This window comes from Punica granatum, chromosome 1 (assembly GCF_007655135.1).
Source record: "Punica granatum isolate Tunisia-2019 chromosome 1, ASM765513v2, whole genome shotgun sequence".
Classification (NCBI taxonomy): domain Eukaryota; kingdom Viridiplantae; phylum Streptophyta; class Magnoliopsida; order Myrtales; family Lythraceae; genus Punica; species Punica granatum.
This window is the reverse complement of record NC_045127.1, coordinates 12,687,509-12,710,300: the sequence shown is the minus strand read 5'-3', so window position 1 is coordinate 12,710,300 and position 22,792 is coordinate 12,687,509. Positions and strand designations below refer to the sequence as shown.

At 37.8% G+C, this 22,792-nt stretch overlaps 1 pseudogene; it reads right to left on the bottom strand.

Annotated features, from left to right (window-relative positions):
• Positions 1-16,172: 16,172 nt before the first annotated feature.
• Positions 16,173-17,438, bottom strand: LOC116192672 (annotated as a pseudogene).
• Positions 17,439-22,792: the final 5,354 nt, after the last annotated feature.

Here is a 22,792-nt window from a genome sequence, read left to right as displayed (position 1 = left end):
GATTGTGATGTTGAATAATGAGAAAAAGTGTGAAAAAGTAATGAATAGTTGAAAAAAAGTAATGATTGTATTGTTGAATTGTGAAAAAAATAATGAATAGTTGAGAGAATTTATTATTAAAAATTGAATTGAATGATTAAAAAAATTAAAGAAAAATAGAGAAGTAATAATTGTGTTGTTGACTTTTGTTTGTAGTGAGTAGAGTTAAAGTTAGAGTTAAAATTTTTAAATCAGATTGCGAAATCAAACGGGCCATAGTTTCTGGAACATTGATTGCCATCTGGTTTGGGATGAGTTAAGTTGGAATTTTTTTTCTACTTTTTTATGTGCAAAGAAAGATGATTCCAAGAAGGGACAGGCCAAGAAGAAGTTATGGAGAAAAATCAACTTCGTCTATAGGATCCATGACAGCGGTACTATATCAATTTTCATTGGAGGTTGTTATAGTGGAAATCTCTTGTGAAAACTAAGCACCATCTAATTTTGACGAATGAAAGTGGAAGCAACAAGATTTATCATTTAATGTTTACTTCTACTATTTATGACATGGGATTTGGTGTATATATATGCTGTTTTTTTATTTAATGGTAGAATCTTACGATTCACGATTCCTCGACTTTTGACCGATTCTAGGTAGAATCGTGATTCTAACAACTTTGTTTAAGACTTTTAACTTTGTTTAAAATATTTAAGCAAGGCATTTCTCATCTCATTGATATAGTTTTTAATTTTAAAAATTATTTCTGAAATTTTAAAAATCAAAATAAAAAACAAGAAAACTGAGGAAGGCAAAGAGGACGACGGGAGCACAAACCCGAGTAAAACAGGAGAGGTGGCACCCTCTCGGATCTCGATTTTAGGAGGTGGGAGCGTCGCTGGCACCCACCACCCTTGTACGAGGTTGCTAATGGCTTAGGCTGCAGGCGGGTGGGTGCCTGTGAGACCTCACCGACCTTCCCTCCAAGACAGTTGTTTAGCTTCTAATTTTAGAATGAGTTTTTAAAATTTTTGAAATGAAAAATTAATTTTACAAAATACAATATCCTTATTCAAATCAAAATTAAACGTTATGAGAGCTTAATCAAATATAAATCAAACGTCATGACCTAAAAGAGAAAATGTACTAAACGGATTGGTCTTCTCAATTAGGTACTTTATCCCAAAGAAGTAGAAAATATCTCTTTTTACCTGACTTAGCAAAAAAAAAATCCTTTTTATACCAGGATTTTTCAATGTTATCCTAAGTTGATAATGAGATTGGAGCAAGTATCTATAAGATCCGAGATACTGTCCCACTATATTAGTAGATCATTATGGAATTGTGCACTTACTTTATTTTGGCTAATACACAAAATGGAATTTCACTAATTTACTAAAACTGTCATTGTTTTTACCATGAAAAGATTATAACCTCTCGTGTGTGTGTGTATATATACATCCGTGTGTGGGTGTTGCATGTAGTGTTGTAGTCATTCTTGGAGGAGAGCTCTCATTAGAGAACATCATTGCATATACGACGGTTATAAATCTGTAGAATGGAAGCTTTCATCAAATATTTAATGTGCGCGATTCTGGTCCTCGCTTGCCTCGTCAGCAAAGGTTTGAATATATCTTTTATTTTCTCTCTTTGCCCTCACTGATCGAGTTTATATGTGTTTTAAGCGCATGTCTCAGTCTTTTGCCGCTATGATCTTGTGTTATATTTATTTTTAATTTAATTTTTATTCAAAAACTCTTGAAAGATTTTCAAAATTAATTGAAGCAATTTTTTTTTATATAGTCAAATTCCGATAACTGTAATAACAAGGTAAAAACTATTTGTACTATCTAATATCATAAAATTATTGTATAGAAAAGCATAATTATGAAAAAAGCATGATTAGATTTTTTACCGATGGACTCTTGTGAATAGGAATTACCTACATTGTTTTTCTCTCTGCACATCAAACATGCATCTGTAATTAAACCATTACAGCTATGCATAATTTTATATTAATTTTTGGATGGAAATCATAATAACTGATTTTGGTGTTGCACAACAACATAGATAAAAATTCAAAACTGTGATACATGTATATTCATTTCATTAAAAAAATTAATAAGATACACAGTATAGATAATTATATATTATTTATGGATTTGTAATTTGAAGCGATTGTATAGATATTTGGCGGAGATTATGATAAGTAGCACTGCCAATGTACGGGCTAATTATTAGAGTAAATTATATACGTATAATTAAATAAAATTATAGAACAAAATAATTTCTTAATTAATATATTATCGATGTCAAATATATAAATATATACTTCAATTACTGTACTTATTGATAAATTAGTAAAAGATACTGATAACATAGTTTTGTTTTATTATATATCCCGAATAAAGATAATAAAAACTGCCTACACTTTTGTCATGGAAATACCTTTAGTATTCAAGTTTCAAAAGTTATAAGATCTTCTTCTATGAATCGTTTTCCCGGAAAATAGAACTAGAAATGATTAGCCATTTTCCAATAGAATAACTTATTTGTCGAATTATTAGCAATCAAGCAATCGATACACATATAATATTTATGCAAATTATGTAGTTGCTATATGCATAAGGCCTTAAAAATTTGCTTTACTATATCTACCATAAATTATAGATTATCTAAATATAAGTGGGGGACTTTCAGGCGATTCTCAGTGCATAGCTGACCAGATAACGATCAGCCAATCCCCGACTCATAGTGTGATCGAAGGGAAGCCAGAATGGAAGGCCACAATCAGGAACCCCTGTCCTTGCAGTGTTTCGGACTTGAGGTTAGGGTGTGCGGGTTTCCAAACGGTCAAGAGCGTTGATCCCTCAATTTTGGCACAATCAGGGAACGAATGTCTTATTAACAACGGGAGTCCTGTTTATGGACTTAGTACCTTCAATTTCACCTACGCTTGGGATACGCCTTTTGATTTCACAGTCAATTCTGTTACTGTTAACTGTTCATAATCTTTGATGATCGGTCAGCAGAGAGACAGAAACCAAATAATATGAGCTTAATGCGACGTTGAATATCTATAGCATGTGGTTTTAATAAGTAAATTATTTTTAACATGTATATCTTGGCCAAGCTTTAATTTCTTCATCCAATGCGTGCTTCCCCCGCAGATCCTCTGGTCTTTTTTCTTTTTTTTTTTAACCCCGTCTATTGAAGTCTAATTGAAACTCGACTAATCCAGTTAAATTAGATCGGTCCACTAAAAATAAATATCTCTCAGTGTTGGTTTTCTATATTTATAAGGACTTGAATTATTTCCAACCTCTCTACTTGCATTCAATGTAAAGTTATAATAGTGATCGAGAAGACAAGACCTTAACCTTTGTAGCTTCGTATTGTTAAACGGGGCTAAGTCTCGGGATATCCATATACTTGGAATTTGACTGATGAATCACCATAACTTCCTGTAACATAACAGCAGCTTGGAGAGTTAAAACTAAAACATGTACCATCCTCAGCTATTCGACTAAACTGAGATAAAAGGATACTTTAGCTTTCGTGGGATTTCACTGGTAGATTTCTCCACTATGTTTGAAGCTCTCCAAGTACGGCTCCATATTCAAGTGGCAGAAGATCCAATCGAACCGTAGATGCTACCTGAATGACTGACTTCTCATCGACATAAGAACAGTTTATACAAGAATATCGGGGTGTCTCGGTTCGGAGTAATCGAAAAGGATGAGCTTTGGCTAGGAAGCCGTAACTCAGGGAACGCCTCCTTGTAGGTGGATCTCGGCCGGAGGCAGCCAAAAGATGAAGTCACAGTCCTAAAGTCGATTGTGGAAAAATAGGACCCCGGTCCCCGGAAGGTCCGTGTTTGGTGGGTCCCAAGATAGCCGAAAAGAAGAGCCTTAGGCCAAGAAGCCTTGACTTGATAAAACCATTCTTAACCCGGAAGTGTTGGATTGGGTAGAAGGGATAGAATGGAATCGGGGATTTCGGTGAGGAAAGGTGAGAAAAAAGAATGGAACGAGATGTTACAAGGAATAGGTGAAGAAGAATGGAGCTGAGGGTTTGGGGAACTAGGAGACAAATGGAACCAATAGTTCCGCGGGGTTGGTGACGAAAATCAAAATTAGAAATGGTGTGATACATTGATATTGAAGTGCACGTGCGATAAAGTAAAGGATAGATGAATATAAAGTCAAATTAGATAAGCATTGTGCTGTGTTTGTTGCGACGAACCTTACAATGAATGGCTTCGTCTACTCTTATAGGGCGGACTAATCAAAATGGAGAAAAGATATGGAAATAAACGAAAGAAAGCAATAAAATTCGTGTTGTCCAAGCAGCAAGCTAAACTAAGAAACATAAATATTCTATTTAGCTAAGATATGGAAATTGCCAAGCTAAGACAATCTACTTGTCAAATCTCCAAGCAATCTCCACGAAATGCAATCCTCTTTCAGTGAAACACTTCTGGACGCTAAGCAAGGGCACTAGCTGTGCTTCTCTTGCCTTGCACGCACGCATCAACTCGCATAGGAAAGAAATCATTACAATTTCCTTAGGTGAGCTCCCTACCTTTATGTGTCCGGCTATTCCCATGTCTGATCTGGTTTGCCAAGGAAATAATCCCAGCAGCCATGTAGAATCGTCATCTTTCCCTTATGTATGTCCAGGTTCGTGCTTCGATCTCGTCTTGGAAAGGATCGGGATCCATTCCTTGTGAGAGTTGTTCAGTTGAAGCTCTTAGCTAATCCAAGTAGATCAATAGAGCTAGAAGTTACCATATAATCTCCTCTCGAATAACCAACCCGCCAACGATTGTCCGGATCGGGTAATTCCGCAGATCCTCGGGTCAGGTCATCAAGTGCTTGATCATGGGCCGCCTCTTTACATGGGCATCTTTGTGTATCTAATGGGAATGTCGAGTCGTAGGCCTTAATTAATCCCAAGATTCAACCAACTAAGCTCATCCAAATGTCACGTCCATCACAGTTGGATAAATTTTCAAATAAAATGGGCCTAATTCAAACTTGAGCCCGTATGCAACCCGAAATCTTAAGCCAATGGATTACTGGGTCTTTGTCTTTTATAAACTTCTCCATTTTTTTCTTTTCAACTAATGTGGAACATTGTGTCCTCTCACATCACCACTTTTTCTCCAACGTCCCACCCTCACGTGGTATAGTGTCGTCTTACATGAGCCACGTGACCTAAACCAATCGACGAGACCAGTCGTGTATACACACTACTTAATCACGCCCGCCTTCACTTCGAAGTCCCGACATCGGACATAACGGGTGCCTGCTCGAGGCGCACGTTACGCTTACACTCGAGCCTACGGGTCATATAGACCCGCGCACTACACCGCACTAAGGCGGCCTTACACGCCCAGGATTGTAACCATGGGCTCTGATACCAGTTGGATAAATTTTCAAATAAAATGAGCTTAATTCAGACTTGAGCCCATATCCAATCCAAAAACTTAAACCAATAGGTTACTGGGCTTTTGTCTTTTATAAACTTCCCATTTTTTTTCTTTTCAACCGATGTGGGACATTGTGCCCTCTGACATCACCACTTTTTCTCCAACAGTCACGATCTCGTAATGTCCGTTAGATACAAAAAACGGGTGTAAACAATACCCCCCGCATGTATAGCAGCGCGAGAAAGAGTCGAGCACGGCTTGATATGTAATTATGAGATTTTCGCACCGGCTCGTGAAATGATGTAAGGATAAACTCCGAGTTGTAGGATGTAGGACTCACCGCTTAAATAGTCATTATAACCTTTCCCTTTAATGAGCTACCCATCCACAAGCTAGAATTGAAGAAACTTAAGCCAGCTAGTAGATCTCCGTGACATCCTTGGGGACCTCAACCAGCTGCTTCTAGCATTTGAGGCAATAGCTGATGAAATATCAGCTGAGATTATAGCTAACTAAGAGTTGAGGTTCCAGCTAGCTGGGAGCCAGCTGATGTGAGAACCAGCTGGTGAGGAAGGTGTGGAAGCAACATCCTTCATGACTACGACCCTTTCCCTGGCTGCTTTCTTTCGGAGGTCTATCCATGAGGCTGGCGTGAAGGTAGACCAGATTGTTGGAGTTGGAGATTAACTGCAGGAAAAGAGAGCTCCATGGACCAGCTGGGAAATAGAAGTAACCAGCTAGGAGGTGGTGGTAGTCAACCTTAAGTAGAAACTGGTTATAGTGAGAGAGAGCTTGAGTATGAATGAGGAAAAGTGCAACTTGATTAAGGCCACCTCGCTGTGAGAATGGAGATTCTTCTCCCTCTAGCCAAGGAGAGTCCAGCCTTGAGATCGAAGAAGAGGTGGATAGATGCCACCCTTGTCTCTCACGCTAAGGCGTGGGCTAACCTCTAGAAGTTTGCAGCTGGCATTTCTTAAGGTTGACTAGGACCAACCCTAGCCTTGATGATGAAGAATTAACCCACTATGTTGACTGTTAGATTAGCTGTGTGATCGGCCACACATGTGCCACACTAAAGATGATCTCTAGAGAATAAGCCTCGTTATCAACGTAGCACAATGAAGCAATGGAACGAGGCTTGAGCGGTTGGGAGCGAAAGGACGGAACTCTCAAAGTAGACTTGGTGGACAAGACAGCTGCGGTGCATACTACTGTAGAGGTGGCGGAATTGACATAGCGTCGCTTCGCCTTAGCTTCATCATGCATCAAGTGGAGCTCTTCTAAATCCTCGCCATAGTGTTAAAGTACATTCAAATCAAAGATAAGGTCGTTTTGGTGTGGCCTCACCTTGCTTTGGCTTGAGTTGAAGTATTTGCTGAGGCGGCGTGAAATGAAAAACACCTCCAAGTTGAGGTCCTCTTCCTTTGTTGTATTATGAGGCGTCCTAAGCATAGCTAACCTTGAATGTTAGCCGCGTTTGGCCTTATTGCAATGAGTAGGACTTTCTTTTCCCATGTATTGGATCATGTTTTTCCCTTCTCATCCCTAGGCCTTCTACATAGCTAGATAAATCGCCTAGCCAAGTGCGTAAGTCCAGGACATATATCGCAAAATTAATCGGCCAATTAATGCAAGCCGAAGAATATGCAACAAGAATCACAAGTGATCGAGAAAGATAAATAGACCGTGTTCTAGGTCACGCCACACAACAACTTTCAGCCATATATTATAACAAACCAAGGATGTATGTGGATGGAGAAAGTAATCAGCAAACTATGACCCAAAGAAGTCAATGAGCTTGACTTACTCGAAGTATGGCCATAGTCAAATGTAGTCGATGCTCGATGTGTTCGCTTCCTCTCAACCAAGGCTCCGTCATAATATATATGCCATCCATCACCAAGATAAATAAGGGCAAGAGATCCTTGAACAAATTACCTCTCAACTGGGAGTGATGGATATACCTCGGGGTAGTCACCGGATGCTTGAACTATCAAACCAAAGTCGTGGCCTTATATTTTCAGTGGCCACTACTCCGTAAACTCTGCTTCAGTTCTGCTTGTTGTGTAATTTTGAGCATCTTCGAGGTTGAACTGAGTCAAGGTGAACGTATAAAATTTGTAGGGCTATTATTTGGCTTTCCAGAGCACTTGAAATCACCTCGATCCATGTCTTGTGGAGCGAGATATGAAGCTCGGACTCGAACCGTGCAAAACTGTAAAATTTGGCCGCCAACCAATTTTTGCTGCAGCTGAGCATCCTATGAGCAGAACTGGGTAAAGATAAAAACATGAAAGTCATAGCTCATTCACTCAGCTTTCTTCAGAACTTTGAATCACCTCAATCCGACCTTTCCTCGGCGAGATATGACGATTTTGGTGTGATTGTACAAATTTAGCCAGCCAGAAGCTCGACGCGCGGCCAATTTTGTCACTACCTTTGCCGTGATGCTTTTGGATGTTGCCTTGGACTCCATTTCATAGATTTGGAGTCTAGAATGCTATCTCTTTGGTTGCGGCAATGGACTTACTTGCAATCCCTCGAGCATTGAAATCATCGAGAATCTCTATTATGGACACGACCTTAGACTTAACCGTGACTCCTCAAGTGTAAGAATCGTCGAATAGCGCTTATTGGATCACCCCAGACCTTGATGTGTCTCATGAATGTGTGAATTTTGGAGCCTCTATCATAGTCACGGCCTTAGACATGGCCGCGACCCCTCAAGCGCAGGAAATGCTAGGAACCGCTATTCTGATTCCATTTCTCACTCTATTTCGAATATCTTCCAAGCTGATTTAGGTTGAGATCAAAATATAAGAGCCGTATATTTACCTCTTATCTTCTCTTAGAACTTTGAATCATCTCAATATAAGCTCCATAGAGGAAGATATGAGGTTCAGATTGAGACTGCGAAATCTAGAAAAACTTACTGCGAGCATTTCATTGTTGCAGCTAAGATTTCTCCACATAAAACTGGATTAAGGCCAAACAATAAAAGTTGTAGAACTCCTTGGCATTCTACAACATTTGGAATCATCTCAATCTGAGCTTCCAGGAGCAAGACATGACATTTCTAACAAAGCTGCTCAAACTTGAAAGTTTGGTCTTGAACCACTTTGCGTTTTGATCAACCCGGCTAAACACTCGGCATCGCTGAAGCTAATGACATCTCAAGCTTTTCCTTGACGTGGATGGTTATGGTGGGGGTCACAACCCCCCAAGCACTAGCCTCTCCAAGTACATTGATCTTGTTCGCGAGCATAGACTTGGTCACGACCCCCTCGAGTGTAAGATTTCGTGAGGGTAAAAACCGAGATTATGAAGTTGGCTCCTTGTGTTGGAACGAAACTCTGATGATAGAATTATCGGCCCATGATGTTAGCTGATGATCCTCGGCTTTGGAACCTTCGACCTTTAGTGTGAGCTGAAGATTATCATTCTTCCTTTAGTTAGAACATGTTGGCCTCCCCTTGGAATGTTTAGGTCTTTCAATTAGAAATCAAGACCTTCGGTTTGAATGTTAAGGCCTTCGAATTCAGAGGTAGTCGAGTCATCGGCCACAAGATAGGTCGAATTTCAATATTTGTCCTCCTTGCCTTTGTGGCTAGTTTACCATTGGTCTCCGCGTCGACTACCACCTCCAGCTGAGATTCCGGATCCAGTCGACGCTACAGCTTGCCACGTGTCATTTGTAAAAATTCGGGACATATCATTCATGCAAAGAACAACAAAGATTTGAGATTACTTATTAATTCTGGGATTCTGACACCGTGAGACTCTCGGGGATGTCGTCTCATTTGGGAAGGCATAAGCCAATTTGAAATAAATAGTATTCTAGCTCCAATCAATGAAATTATCCATAAAATAATGAATATGTTATGAATCTCGTTGAAAACGAAGAAAAAACCTACCTTCAAGTCTGCATGAGCAAACAAAATCTACATTCAAATCTGATTCTTAATACTAGATGACCAAATATATATATATAATTATTTCCTTAATAATTATTTAAAAAATTTCCCATCTATTAAAACATTGGACTATAATTATAGTTTGGTAATATTACGATTTCACTACGTATTTTAGATGTCCTTCTTAGACTATATTCCACTAATTTCGTTGTATACTCCACTTTTCCTAATTGGGATGTAATCTATATATTCCACTATAAAAGAATATTAAGAATATATTTTTTTATGAATAAAATTTCGTGATAAAAGTATATTAAAATTTCCTTACTATATAAATAATGACTTGGCATCACGAGCAAGTTTCATTTTTTTAAAATTTTGAAGGCGTAGCAACTATGCGAACCCAAATTTCGTCTGGTTGAGGTCTGCATGTGTGCGACCGATCGCATAACTTGGGAGTGTCCACCTTCTCGGAGAACGTGTGACGGACACACGTGATAAGGAGTTGTCATTACCTATTTACGACCCGAGAGTCGAAGGTCAATAAGTTGTCCGGGTCTAGGGGTAAGGGATACACCTAGTTTGCTAAGGCTTGTGGTCCTGGGGAACCCGAAGTTTCGAATTAGAGGATTTTGTTACGTGCGGACCTATATCCCGCACGCCCTATCGGTACTCTTATCTTTCTAGGGTTTGTCGTTTTTATTCATTTACCGTTGGATTTAAGTTTCGCTCATCTTGCCCATTTTACACCGTAAATTCATAGAAGTGATCGATTTGGTTTAAGAGGCTAAAAGAAAAGCGGATCCTCGAGTCAGGAATCGGTCCACCGTCCTCGCATATCAGCTAACCGGACCGTGATGATCGGTTCACCGTGTGGACCAGTTTCACCACTCGTGTGGTTCCGCTCGTCTCGGAGACTTGTAAATCGACTCGATCGGTTTTGTCTCTCTGACTCCACGTTTGCCGACCGAAATCGTTACATAAATAAAATGTACAAATAAATACCTCACAATGGACTTTCGAATAAATAAATACGAATTACAACAATTGAATCCTAATCGACTCACGTTTGGCCAATATTCTGCTCATGTTCACCGTGTGGTTTGAACAATCGAAAAATGAAATTAAAGCAACCTCGTGAGAGCCCGAGATCGGGTCCGACCGACCCGATGAATTTAAAGAGGACAGAATGGTCCTCTAGATAGCCGTGGGATCGGTCGAGCTCCCGGGTGTTTGTCTAACCTTGTTTCATGTGTCCTTACCCGAGTCATCCTCCGCATGGATACTAAACGGGTCGAGACAGTGACTCAAGGTGAGACCCCATATCGCACTCGGGTCACGTGCGCTCAGTGTGTGGGGGCATTGGACCCCGTGATCAACAGTAAAAAAGCGTTGGACCCCATGTGCATCGTATCCTACAAGCACAGGCTCGAACCGCTTGAAAATAGACAAAACAGATAAAAAAAAACAGATCAAGACAGAAGAAAACAGACAAATTATGTGTTATCACCGGATTTACGTGATTAATAAATTATGAACCAAGATTGCTTGGCAGACAAGTTCCTACCCTAAACAGACAAAGCAAGGGTGAAGTATTCAATGTGAATCAGTCATGGACTACTCTAGAAGGGTATATTGCATTCAGCAATATTTAAAGGGATCTGACAGACATGACGTTAGTAGTCAAATCTCGAATGTGTCAGTTGCTTTTAAATTGTTCTGCATTTTGACGATGTAGCATTTATAGAATATGACAGAGGCGTGTTTTCGCCTAAAACTCGATACCTAAGCTTTTATTTGACTATTTGCCTATGGTTGATTAAGCCAAGTTTGATATTAATCCGTTTTCGTATTTTAACTCATTCTAAGCACAAACTTTGGGAAACGGGGGCACAAATCACCACGAGGGCGCTAAGATCTCTGCACGTGTCCCACGAGGGATCGAACAATCTTTCACAGGCCACCCTCGCTCATGCCTCTAATCCTATTCCCTAAGTTCCTGAATCTACGCGAGGGTGACAGACACATACAGACAAAAAAGAAAAGGGGAACGAGTGACAATCACGCCATGACAGGCGCTCGCTGCTTTCCTTATTCAGTATGTTTAGGTCATCCTAGCATCTAGGGTGTTGGCGGGTCAAGATCCGATGGTCATTCCTTTAGATCGAAGAAATGTGTAAGTGTGTAGGAAAAATCGAGACCACGTGATACAGGCTATCAAGAGTCGGTAGACGGTATCGACCGATCCCTTGGACCCACTGAGGTCGTGAGGACCCCAAAAGAGCTAAGAAACCGATCGCCCCGCCCACAAGTGGTCTAAGAAGGACTCATGTACCCCGACTTGAGCCGCCTCAAATTGGGCCTAGACTCAAATCAAGATACAGAAGTACTCCCTATATGTCCATGCTACTCGTGTTACATGTCTTAGCGATTTTGAAATTGAGTTTTTGAAGGGCGCGCCTAACAATTCTTAAACTATTAACGCGATTATAGATTATTGACCAGTTCGTGCAGTTTATTTAAAAAAATCGAGTGATTTATTTAGCCAAATGAAACGTCCCGATTTCCACGTATGTGGAATTATTGAGTTAATTAAAATCTTGCCAAATGCTTTAAAGTTGTGGGTTTCACAGGCCGTCGAGTCGACTATTGATGGACCATTCAATAAAAGCCTTAATTCCCGATTGTCTTGAAATTAAACCCGATTTTAACCCGAATTTTCATTATTAATCTGGTTCGTACGGAGTTTTAATAAAAAATGCATTTACACATCGTAAAGCACATGAACACGGCATACACAATCATAAGAAAATCCAATTTGTCGGTTTTATACCCGAGTTATCGATTAAGCCGGTTTTGGTGTATTTAGTCGATATTATTCCTTAAAGCTAAGTGCGCATGGAGTCCGATTCATATGAGTTCATTCTCATTTCATGCAACCAATTTTAAGTCCGATTCTTTAAAATATTCAAATTCGTGCTCATGTAGTTTTTTTTTTTAATCACACAACCCAGTTTTTAAATATCGAGTTTAATCATTATACCAGTTCATGTTATTGTGGACCAAAACATTATTTCTAGAAATCATTGACAAGATCCTCAAATCAACCGATAAAAGAGCCCTAAACGTGTCACTAAGTCGAGATTTTTGTACCTCTCCCGAGTGAGAGATGGGAGGAACTCGAGGGGCTTCGAAGATTCTTCAAACAAAGCCGGTTACGGGCTGTCCATGGACGCTACAGCCACAAAAGGGAGGGGGACAGCAACAACTACAGCAGAAAAATATGGTGAGAAAGAGACCGGAATCGAAAGACAAGCTGAAAAAAAGCAATGAGGAAATAGACTTAGCTTCGGTGAGGCCACGGAAGGGAAGAATAGCACTCAGCACAAAGAGAGAGAGAGAGAGAGAGAGAGAGAGAGAGAGAGAGAGAGAGAGAGAGATCCTGAGAGAGCGGGCAGAGTTGGGGAGAATGCGTTAGAGAGGATTGGTTAATTATAATGATGGTGATGAACGACATAAGGAGTGTCAGAGTGGGCCGCTTCTGCCCGAGAGAAACGCAGAGTATGAGGGAGTGAATTGAGGATGAGAGAGGGAGTTGATAATGGTCTGTCCACTGCTGTTTCGGTTGGGGTGTTGCTGTAGGTTGATGAAACTGGAGATGAGAAAGATGAAGTTGGGAAGACTGGGCTTGTGTGTGTGTGTGTGTTCTGTTACTGGTCTCAGAATGGGAAAGAGAGTGAATGAGGGGCGGGTCATGCGTGCTAGTCTGAGGAGGATGGTCAGTGGTCAGCAAGGGGAGATGAACCAGTGGTCAAGGTGCTGCTGTGGTGACCAGCAAGAAGGAAAGGAGAGGGATCGATGGTGATGCTGCTGTAATGGTATTTGTGCTGGTGAACTGTTTCAGGAGCGAGAGAATGAGACAGAGAGCGTGAGAGAGTTGAGGATCTGTTATATCCGTTGTTTCCACGAGAAAGAGAAAGACAGGGGGAGCTCGAGAGAGAGCTAGAGAGAAGGAGATAGCTGGGAGGGAGAAAAAAATGAAGAATGGTGATGTTGTCTTACGGTTAAAGTCACTGTTTTTGGAACCGTGAGAGAAGGTAATGAAGAATGTTGATGGATGTTCCGTGTGTTGCCGTGGAAGAAATTGGGAATGGGCATGATGTAGAAGTTGTAGACTGCAGAATTGAGTTGACGGTTGCAGGTTCGGGTGGAAGAAGAAAAAGATCGAGGAGTCGAGAGGAGGTGATGGTAGTTTGATAGAGTTGACAGGAGAGGATGCTAGCGTGAAAGGGAAGGGTGGCTGGGGATGGAGGAGTTGCAGAAGACCGGATCACTCGAAGATCCGTTGAGCTGAAGGCTGCATCTCAGAGGAAGAATAGAAAAGAAAAAAAAATGAAAAAGAAAAGGGGATGGTCAGAGAGCAGGGCCTGATTCTTGCAGGGGAGTCAGCGCCAAAAATGAAGAACCAGAAAGAAAGCAAGGGGGAAGATGGCATGGGTCGGTCAGGCCCCTTGGCCGACCCATTTGCCACCTTTCCCTTTACTTTTCTTTTTTAATTTTAAATTTTTTTTTATTCGTACTTGCGTCTCGGGAGAAATTCGATTTCTCAAGATTCTTTGACATTTTCAGAATGAGAACTTCGAAATTGAGAAATTAGAAAAAATAATCGACTTTGTGAAAGTTCAAATTTACATCTACTGAGATTCAATCCCAATAAAAATCAATATCGAACCTTTGTAGCATGTCGATCATAATTGCTCAATTATTTCTGAAATTCTTGTCTTTTCAATTTGATATTTGAAAAATATTTCAGGATTACCGTTATGTTCAAAAAAATTCGAGGATCGACATTATACAGAAAAATATTTTTCAATCACGAGTATAGTGTCGAATTTTAAAAAAAAATCGAAATTGGTGCACATAAAGTCTGAAATTCTCGTCTTTTTAATCGGATACCCAAAAAATAATTCGGGACCATCATTGTGTTCAGAAAAATTCAGGAATCAATATTATGTAGAGAATTATTTTTCAGCCTCAAGTTTTGTTCCATATTTTGAAAAGACAACTTAATGCACATGAGGCCTGAAATTCTCGTTTTCTCAATCAGGTATCCGAAAATAATTCCTAATCACCACTGTGTTAAGAAAAATTCGTGAATCAATATTATGGAGAGAATTTTTTCTGGTCCTGAATTTTATTCCAGAATTTGAAGATCGAACATGACACACGTAAAGCCCGAAAACGTCCAGTATAGTAATTTTTTCTGAAAATATAAGATTAGGGTTAAATTAAGGAAGTCCCTTGATTTCGAAAGCCATGAATGCTCGGTAACCGATAAAAAATACTTCCCTCCAATTGATGAAAAAATGACGATTTTACCTCTCCTCCACGAGATCATGCTAAGTTGTCGGTTTTGGATTCTTATCGTGCTGCGATACTCTGTGCCTTTCTCCTAGGGCCGTCTGGTTGACATGGCCGACCCGACTGTGAATAGTAACCTGACTATTGCCTAGCAGTTTTCTGTTGCGGTTCAGGGTTGTCATTAGAAGTGCTGTCGATGTCCTCCCCTGAAATCGGTAGATCAAAACGGGATGCTGACACTAGCATATGAATTTAGCTAGAGACTTTATTTTCATATATATATATATATATATATATATATATATATAGAGAGAGAGAGATTAATGAGAAGGGTATTTCCGTTAGTAAGGGCATCAAAATATCTATTACTCCCCTATCCCACTTTTGATTATGCAGCCCCTCGATCCTCACATTATGCCTTTAACTTGCATTCACTTGGGTGTATAAATGGCACTATCAATTTGCACCTCTGCTCTAAAATCGCAGGCTTCCACTTCCAGCGATGTTGATTGGTTGGTGATCCTACAGATGGGTGATCCACCACCGGTTACTGCGGCAGCCTGTTGCTGCAGAGTTCAGTATTGAAGCTGACTATCGTGATCTCGCTGATAATGTAGCAGAACTTTTGTGGCTTCAGCCGCAGCTAACATTCAAGGCCCGTACTGCAATGTGTTAATCGTATTGCTAGCAGATTGCTCATAACGATGTCTTTCATGAGAGAGAAAGCACACTGAGACAAATTGTAATGTAGTTCGCAAGCAAATTCTTAGTGGTTTGGTTTATCTTCTTCATGTTCCTTCAAAGGTCTAGCCAGGAGACATTTTCATCAGGGCTCATCCTCCTTGACTCTTTCATGATTTAATTCACAAACACAAGCTGCCGTCTATATTACCATCTTGAGTTTGAGGGGGCATGTTAATGTATAGTATTTTTGTACATGTCTACATTCATTATTATGAACTATTATGCATTATTTTATTTCCCTTTTCTCATCTTTTTTTTTTGTTATAAATGACACTCAACACCTAGAACAATAAAAAAGAAATACTAAATAACTGATAAATGGGTACAAGTAGTCGTATTAGGTATCGGACCTGTGACCTCTAAGTCAACAGGAGATAGCGTACGCTACTGTGCTACGCTGTCTTTTGAATTGGCCTACTATTGGGATATCTCAAATATACAGATTTTCTCCCTTTTTCTCTTCTCTCAAGTCTCAACTGTAGAATCCTAAAGAAAGAGGGTGTAGTGTAATCGCCTGATAATTCAAAGGTTATAGATTTTATTATCGTATTGCATTGCTTGTGTCCCTTATTATCTTTGAAGAGTTTTATTTCATTGTGTTTTAGCACATAAACCTACTTTATAATCAAAAAGATAGAACTCAAGAACTTCTTATCTATTTTCATTTTTTTGGGGTATTTTTCCCCTACCTTTTCTTGCAAGAAAACCATGGCCTTTATAAAATTCCATATATAATTAACAATTGAACGACCTTATTCTTGCACGCATTTAATTTTAGGGCAAACAAATTAAAAATCTACCATCCAAAACTGACCAACCTATGTATGACTAATGACTTACTACTCTTTCTTTAACTGAAATGTCAATTAATTGTCCCACAAATCATAGATTAGGTATTCTCTAGATAGGGACTCTTGCGAATTAGGATAAGGGGGGGAATAAAATCCTCCTGCCGCTATGATCATAGACATGGTCTCTTGAAAATCCTCTTCCATTGTCATGCAGATGCCTTCTGAAACAGTTATTAGCAAATGTTGCTCTTGGGGGCTTCCAACCTGAACGAGTACGCTCTCAGTGGTGTTTTCGGAGCTTGTCTCAGTGCCATTGGACCAAAGCCTTGCTAGGGGAACCCCAGGGTCATTATATTCTTCTGATGATGCTGGCTCGGTAGTAGTAGCAGTACTATTGCTGCTGCTGCCGCTGCCGCCACTGGCCTCTTGGGCTACCATTATGTTCGAATTCTTTGGTGAGTGAGCTGCAGCTGCTTCTTCTGATTTAGAACTTTAAGTGAGTGTTCCAGTAGTTCTTTATTTCATTGTCTGTTCTTCCATGAAGTTTTGCTGCAATAGCTACCCATCTACGAACAAGCATGAAGAATGGCGGCGTCACTCAAATTTGTTAAAACTGCATCCCACATATTTTTACTAAATTTAGAAATGAAGCATTCACCTGTTCCCCAGCTTTCGGTGCAGTCTGATAATGGTTTCCTCCTCTTCTTTGGTGAAATTTCCATGCTTGAGATTGGGCCTCAGATAGTTCATCCACCGAAGTCTGCAACTCTTTCCCGATCTCGACAAACCTTATACAAGAAAGAAAGAGACAAAACTAACAACAAAATCACCGGACAGAAAATACCGGGACACATATTACTCATACAATATGAGATGTTTCTAATTAAAGAAAGGTGAATGCAGAAAAATGATTTGTCAATAGGACCTTTCTATATATATATATGTAAAATGACGAAGAGGTTCTTTGTAAATTGATGAGAGACATGATGTATTGGATGGGAATGGACCTACCAGCAGGTTTCGCCATTTGCTTCCAATTCCAGATGCCGTATCACTTGATGTAGGCTATGAGTTTCCGATCCTCCTTGACGCTCCATGCCCCTTTCTTCAGTCCAACATCTTTATCAGCATCATAATCGAGAGAACTTGCCATTGCCCTTCCTTTGATTTGTTTCCTTTTGGGTGAGAACTGATGACTACTGAGAAGTCTTCAATCGCCACAGTTCTGAAGCGAACAAAAGGACATTTATATGCCATCCGAAAGTTTATTTTGTCATTTTTTTTGGATAAGTATGCCTGATATTTTTGTTAAAAATTGTTGCAATTATATTTTATATAAACTTCTATACTTTATGAATACCCAGTGCTGGAACACTACTTTCCCATGCTTTAGGTAATTTGTAGTCAAGCATGTGCAATTAGGTATTATATATACTTGTATTATATTAAAATATATATATATATATATACATACTTATTCAGAAATATATATATATATATATATATATAGACACACTTGTATTAGATTAAAAATGAGCTTACTGATAACAGCAAGGCTAATTAAACTAGTCATTAGAAAAATTGTTCATTTCTATAAAATTGTCAATGGATTTATAAGCGCTTGGGCGCCTCTCCAACTCAAAAACTTGAACTGATAGGTTGTAGTACCCAATCTCATATAAACTCATTCAATTCCTCTTTAACTTTTCAAATTGGAATTCTAAATCTCAACAATTTGCCAGAAAGTAGAAGGGATAAGAGGCGGAACATGTGCAGGTTTAAAAATTTAATTAGTCTTATATATATATATATATATATTCTATAGATTTATTACGAACATATAGTTGCGTCAGCATTGGTGATGTAAGGAAGGGTGTAAGCCATACATGATAATTAAAATGAATTTCAGTCAAATTGATAAAATGAGAACACAACTTCACCTAATATTTTGCTATCAACAATTTACCAGTGCTTATTATTTTCGTCCCGTTTCTCTTTTTTGAGTTTAATTAATTTATTCATTTACTTAGTTCTTGAGGTCTCCTTTCCATAATCTGTTTGCCGATCCTGGCCACAGCTAGCCCCGGAATAGTGTTCATAACTACATCTAAAGTCAACCAATGAAGCTATGTAACACGAGAAACATACAAGGACTTCTCCAGTCCAGGTTGTCAAAGTCGCATACTTGCAATGTCTCGAATGGCTCTTTCGTCGTTGACATTGAGGGTGTCTTTGGGAGAGGAGGGAGATTGAAGGATATTTATATGAGAGTCGCCTTATAAATCCCTTCATTTACCTTCGTCGATCGTCCTCCCTCTCCATCCATTTCTCTTCCTCCCGAACATGGGGTAAAGGTGCCAGAAGAGATTAATAGTAATTAACGTCGGACTAAGTTCAAAGAACATGGAAAAGACCTTAGCTTAAATGATCCGATTGAAGACGAAAGAGTAACTAAAATGCCACTATGAATGAAAAGTAGGCATGTACTCGTACATTGCGCGAAATTTTTTTATTTTTTTAAAAAATATTTTTTGGTGATTTATAATATAACAACGAACGTCATAATTTGACTTAGATTAATAAAAAAAATCAAAGAATTTACAAAGATGAGAAGTTATTAAAATGTAGTTGTCACCTTTCGCCACTTAAAATTTGTATATGATAACTGAAAACCAATTCATCGATTGATTTAAAAAAAAAATAGAATATGATTTATCACATTATATATGTATTAGGAATAATCATATTTCTAGTTTTGCAAAATATTTCGTACTCTTTTCTCTTGAGGCCAAAATGTTTGTTAAAATGTTTATAAGGACTTTTGACTTTTTAAAAATTTCAGAAATTAAAACTTACATTCCGAAAATTATAAAATAAAATAAAATTAAAACATATGAAATTTTACTTGGGTACTGGGGGTGGGCGCAGTCCCGTTAGGGGTAACGCCCGCCCACGACGACCTCCACCCACCCAAGTCGAGATACCAGAGATTCAAGCTGGGTGTCGCTGCTAGCCACCACTGTTCCCTGTCTAGGGTCGCCGGTCGACTGAAAGGTCACTGTCGACCCCGAATAGGGGTTCAACACACAGTACCCAAAATAGAGATCCATAGGTCGATCTCTGGGATCTCGATTTGGGGGTTGTGGGCTATCATCAGAATGGTCACCACCCCCTGTAAGGGTCCTCACAATCCTGGATGAGTGTTGTGGCTGTCGCCCGCGACAACCCTCACCCACTCAATCTCTTAACTCTAGTTTATTTTTTCGCCTTTCTTTTTCTAAATTTTTTTGCTTTTTGTAATTTTCGGAACATAAGTTTTAATTTCTGAAATAAAATAAAAAAATTAAACATGCAAATGGGCTTATTCAAATATTTTAAAAAACGTTACAACCTTATATACACAAAATTAAATGTTATTACCTCATCGGAACAAAGTGCCAAATATTTTGGCCTTATTTAGTAGTTATCTCATTAGATTATAAATGAACCGATCAGTAACTGCACTGGACTAACTTAATCCAGTCATTAAATAAATTGAGGATTTTTCATAAAGGGGGAAGGGCTAAGGGGCAGAACATGTGCAGGTTTAGAACTTTAATTAGCTATATCTTAAAAATCAATATACGAACATCTAGTTGCGTCAGCTTTGGTGATGTAAGGAAGCGTGTAAGCCTACCAAAATGATAATCAATATATATAATAATACATAACATTGAAATGAAAAAGAATATTCAACCAGGTCGTGTCACGTGTCCACTCCAGGATTAATAAGATAACCTTATTGTCATGTGTCAAGCCTTTAACTCTCTATTGCATGACTTTATCCACAAGGAAACTTCATTCTAATTAATTATTATAAGAACAATCCCTAAAAATATTAAATAAGTATTTAAGAAGTTAATATTTTTAAATTCATACACGGAAAATTAGAGAAGTTAGAGAAAATTAGAAAAGTGAAAAATCTTTCCTCACATGGAATATGCGACAATCCCCTTCCACTCTCTGTTTTTTTTTTATAACTCTCTCTCTCCGAATCTCTCAATTATTCATTTGTTCGTTCATCCATTAATATTTTTCGTAATTTTCCATGAATATAATTAATTAACAAAGAGTTTTTGGTTAGGGGAGGTCGTATTTTGTCTTCTAATGCAAAACCTAGAGCCCTCCACAGAAGAAAAAAAAAACAGAACTCCTAAATGAGAATGAAAAGATTAGGAGGACGAAAATGAGAATGAAAAATAATTTAAAATAAAAACAAATGAAATATGAGAAAACATATATGCAATAATTAATTTCACAAGGCAACCAGCAAAAAAATGCAACACAAATCATTTCCTTAATATATATAAATATATATATATATATATATGTATGTATGTATGGATTTTTCTAAATTATATATGTTGCCATCCTTATGTTAATGGGTAAGATATCATAATTGGATTCTAAAATGACAGCTACAATTCATCACCCTTTTTTTTTCTAAAAATTAGCTTGCATACCTTTTGAAAAAAAAAACTACTTTCATGGATTATTGAGGAAAAAGCATTATATTTATCATTTTTATCAAATTAAAATGAGCATTTCTTTGATGCTAAATTAATTAACACCCATATTCAACATGATATGTTTTGTCCATTAAATTTATCATTAAGCTAGGGGCATCAAAAAATCAAATTCTTTGTTGATATATTTGCTTTCATATCTTAACATGATTTCCTTTATTTTGATTTCTCTTTGACATTTTCATTGGCATAACTCTCTCATAATAACTAACGATTATCTATTACCTAGTTTTTTTTGTTAATTTCATCCTTTTATGTGTGTGTTGTTGTCAAATGAAAAAAAAAAAAGAATATTAGCTACTAAAGATTGTCGTGATGTCGATTCTAAGATATAATTATATATCTATCTATTCTATACAATATCTATGTATCTATATATTCTATACAATATGTAATCTGGCGAAATACAATACTCTACGTATAACACCATGTAATTTTTACAAACTTAGCTTCAAAAGCGTTGATCATTTCAATTGGTTGAATTTTATATTTTATACTCATGCAATTTATTACTTTTATTATTTAATTAAAAAATTTTCAAAATATATTAAATTAAAATCAACTCTACATAAAAGTTAAATAATCTAAAAAAATTTAAAAAACTCAACATTAGAACTAACCTCACTTTTCGATATATTTTAAGTTTTATAATATATAATAGCCAAACTAGTATTCATTAATCGCCACATATTCTAAAATCACAAATCCTCAGCTCTTCATTATTCCACTCCTCACTTACTTGCACTTAGGATTAAATCAATACGAATAATTATTAAATAGGCCATCAAATTGATAATCCACAAACTACGATGAGTTTTTCCTGCTTTTTGTTTCTAATATTTTTTGGACTACACTGAAATTGGCCAATGTGATTATAGTAGGGTTTCTTTCATATTCCTCGTTTTCTTTTTCTCCCCTACAAGCATCATGTTAGACAAAACTCTTCAAAATTTTATTTTATAGAGCTAACTCAATATGATGTATTTAATATTCTTTTAATATGACTTAGATTAATTTATGCAAATAGAACAACTTGGACGTTGCTTGAAAGTATTCTGATAACATAAATTAATTGATATTTTCAAATTTCAAGCAACAAGTTGAATAACATATAATATATATGAAAATAACTCTTTGATAATAATTAAATCCCACGCAATGCAGGTGTAACTGGCTAATATTTTATAATTATAATGAATATCAGTCAAATTAATGAAGTGAGAACACATCTTCACCAAATTTTTGCTATTAACAATTTACTCCAGTGCTTATTATTTTCGTCCCGTTTTCTCTTTCTTCAATAACCACCTCCTGCCAGTTTGGCCGTAAAAATATCTCAATCGCTCTAGCAAGTATTGAGAAAAACTGTACATGATCCGAACTATGTGGCAGCTTTTTGAGGAGTTATATCATTTGAATTATTTACCGATTCTTAAGAAGGGTAGAGTTATCCTAAAAGCTGATGGTGCAAATACTTCTATGCTAGTCTATGGGGTCATCCACATAATATCGTATATCCTAACAAGGCAGAAAAACCTTATAAACTCCTTAATATTCTTTCACTCAATCGACAGCAATCAATGCTTTCCCTAAGAATTTCTAGGAAAGGATACAATGGAAACTTATAAAGAAAAAAAAATGCAAAGCTAGAATTGTTCATGCACCTTTGGATTGATACCACGAATGTGCAATGTTAACCGAGGAACAAAAAGCGACATAATGTCAGAAGCATTTGATTATACATACTTAAAGTTGACGCAGTGTGTGTCCATCTCCACTTTCTTCATTCCATTCAATGATGATTTTTCCAGGACCCATCAATTAATTGTATGGGACCCTAAGCAGAAGAAGAAACAATCCTTTCAAGGCTATTTCTTGGGCTTTGAGGGGGAGATTATTTGTTCGCTCTTTTTCCAGATTGCTCTGTTTTGGACCAGGTATCTGTCACACAACATGGGAGCCACAATCTAGTTCTAATTCTATCAACAATTGAAAATTGTTATGGG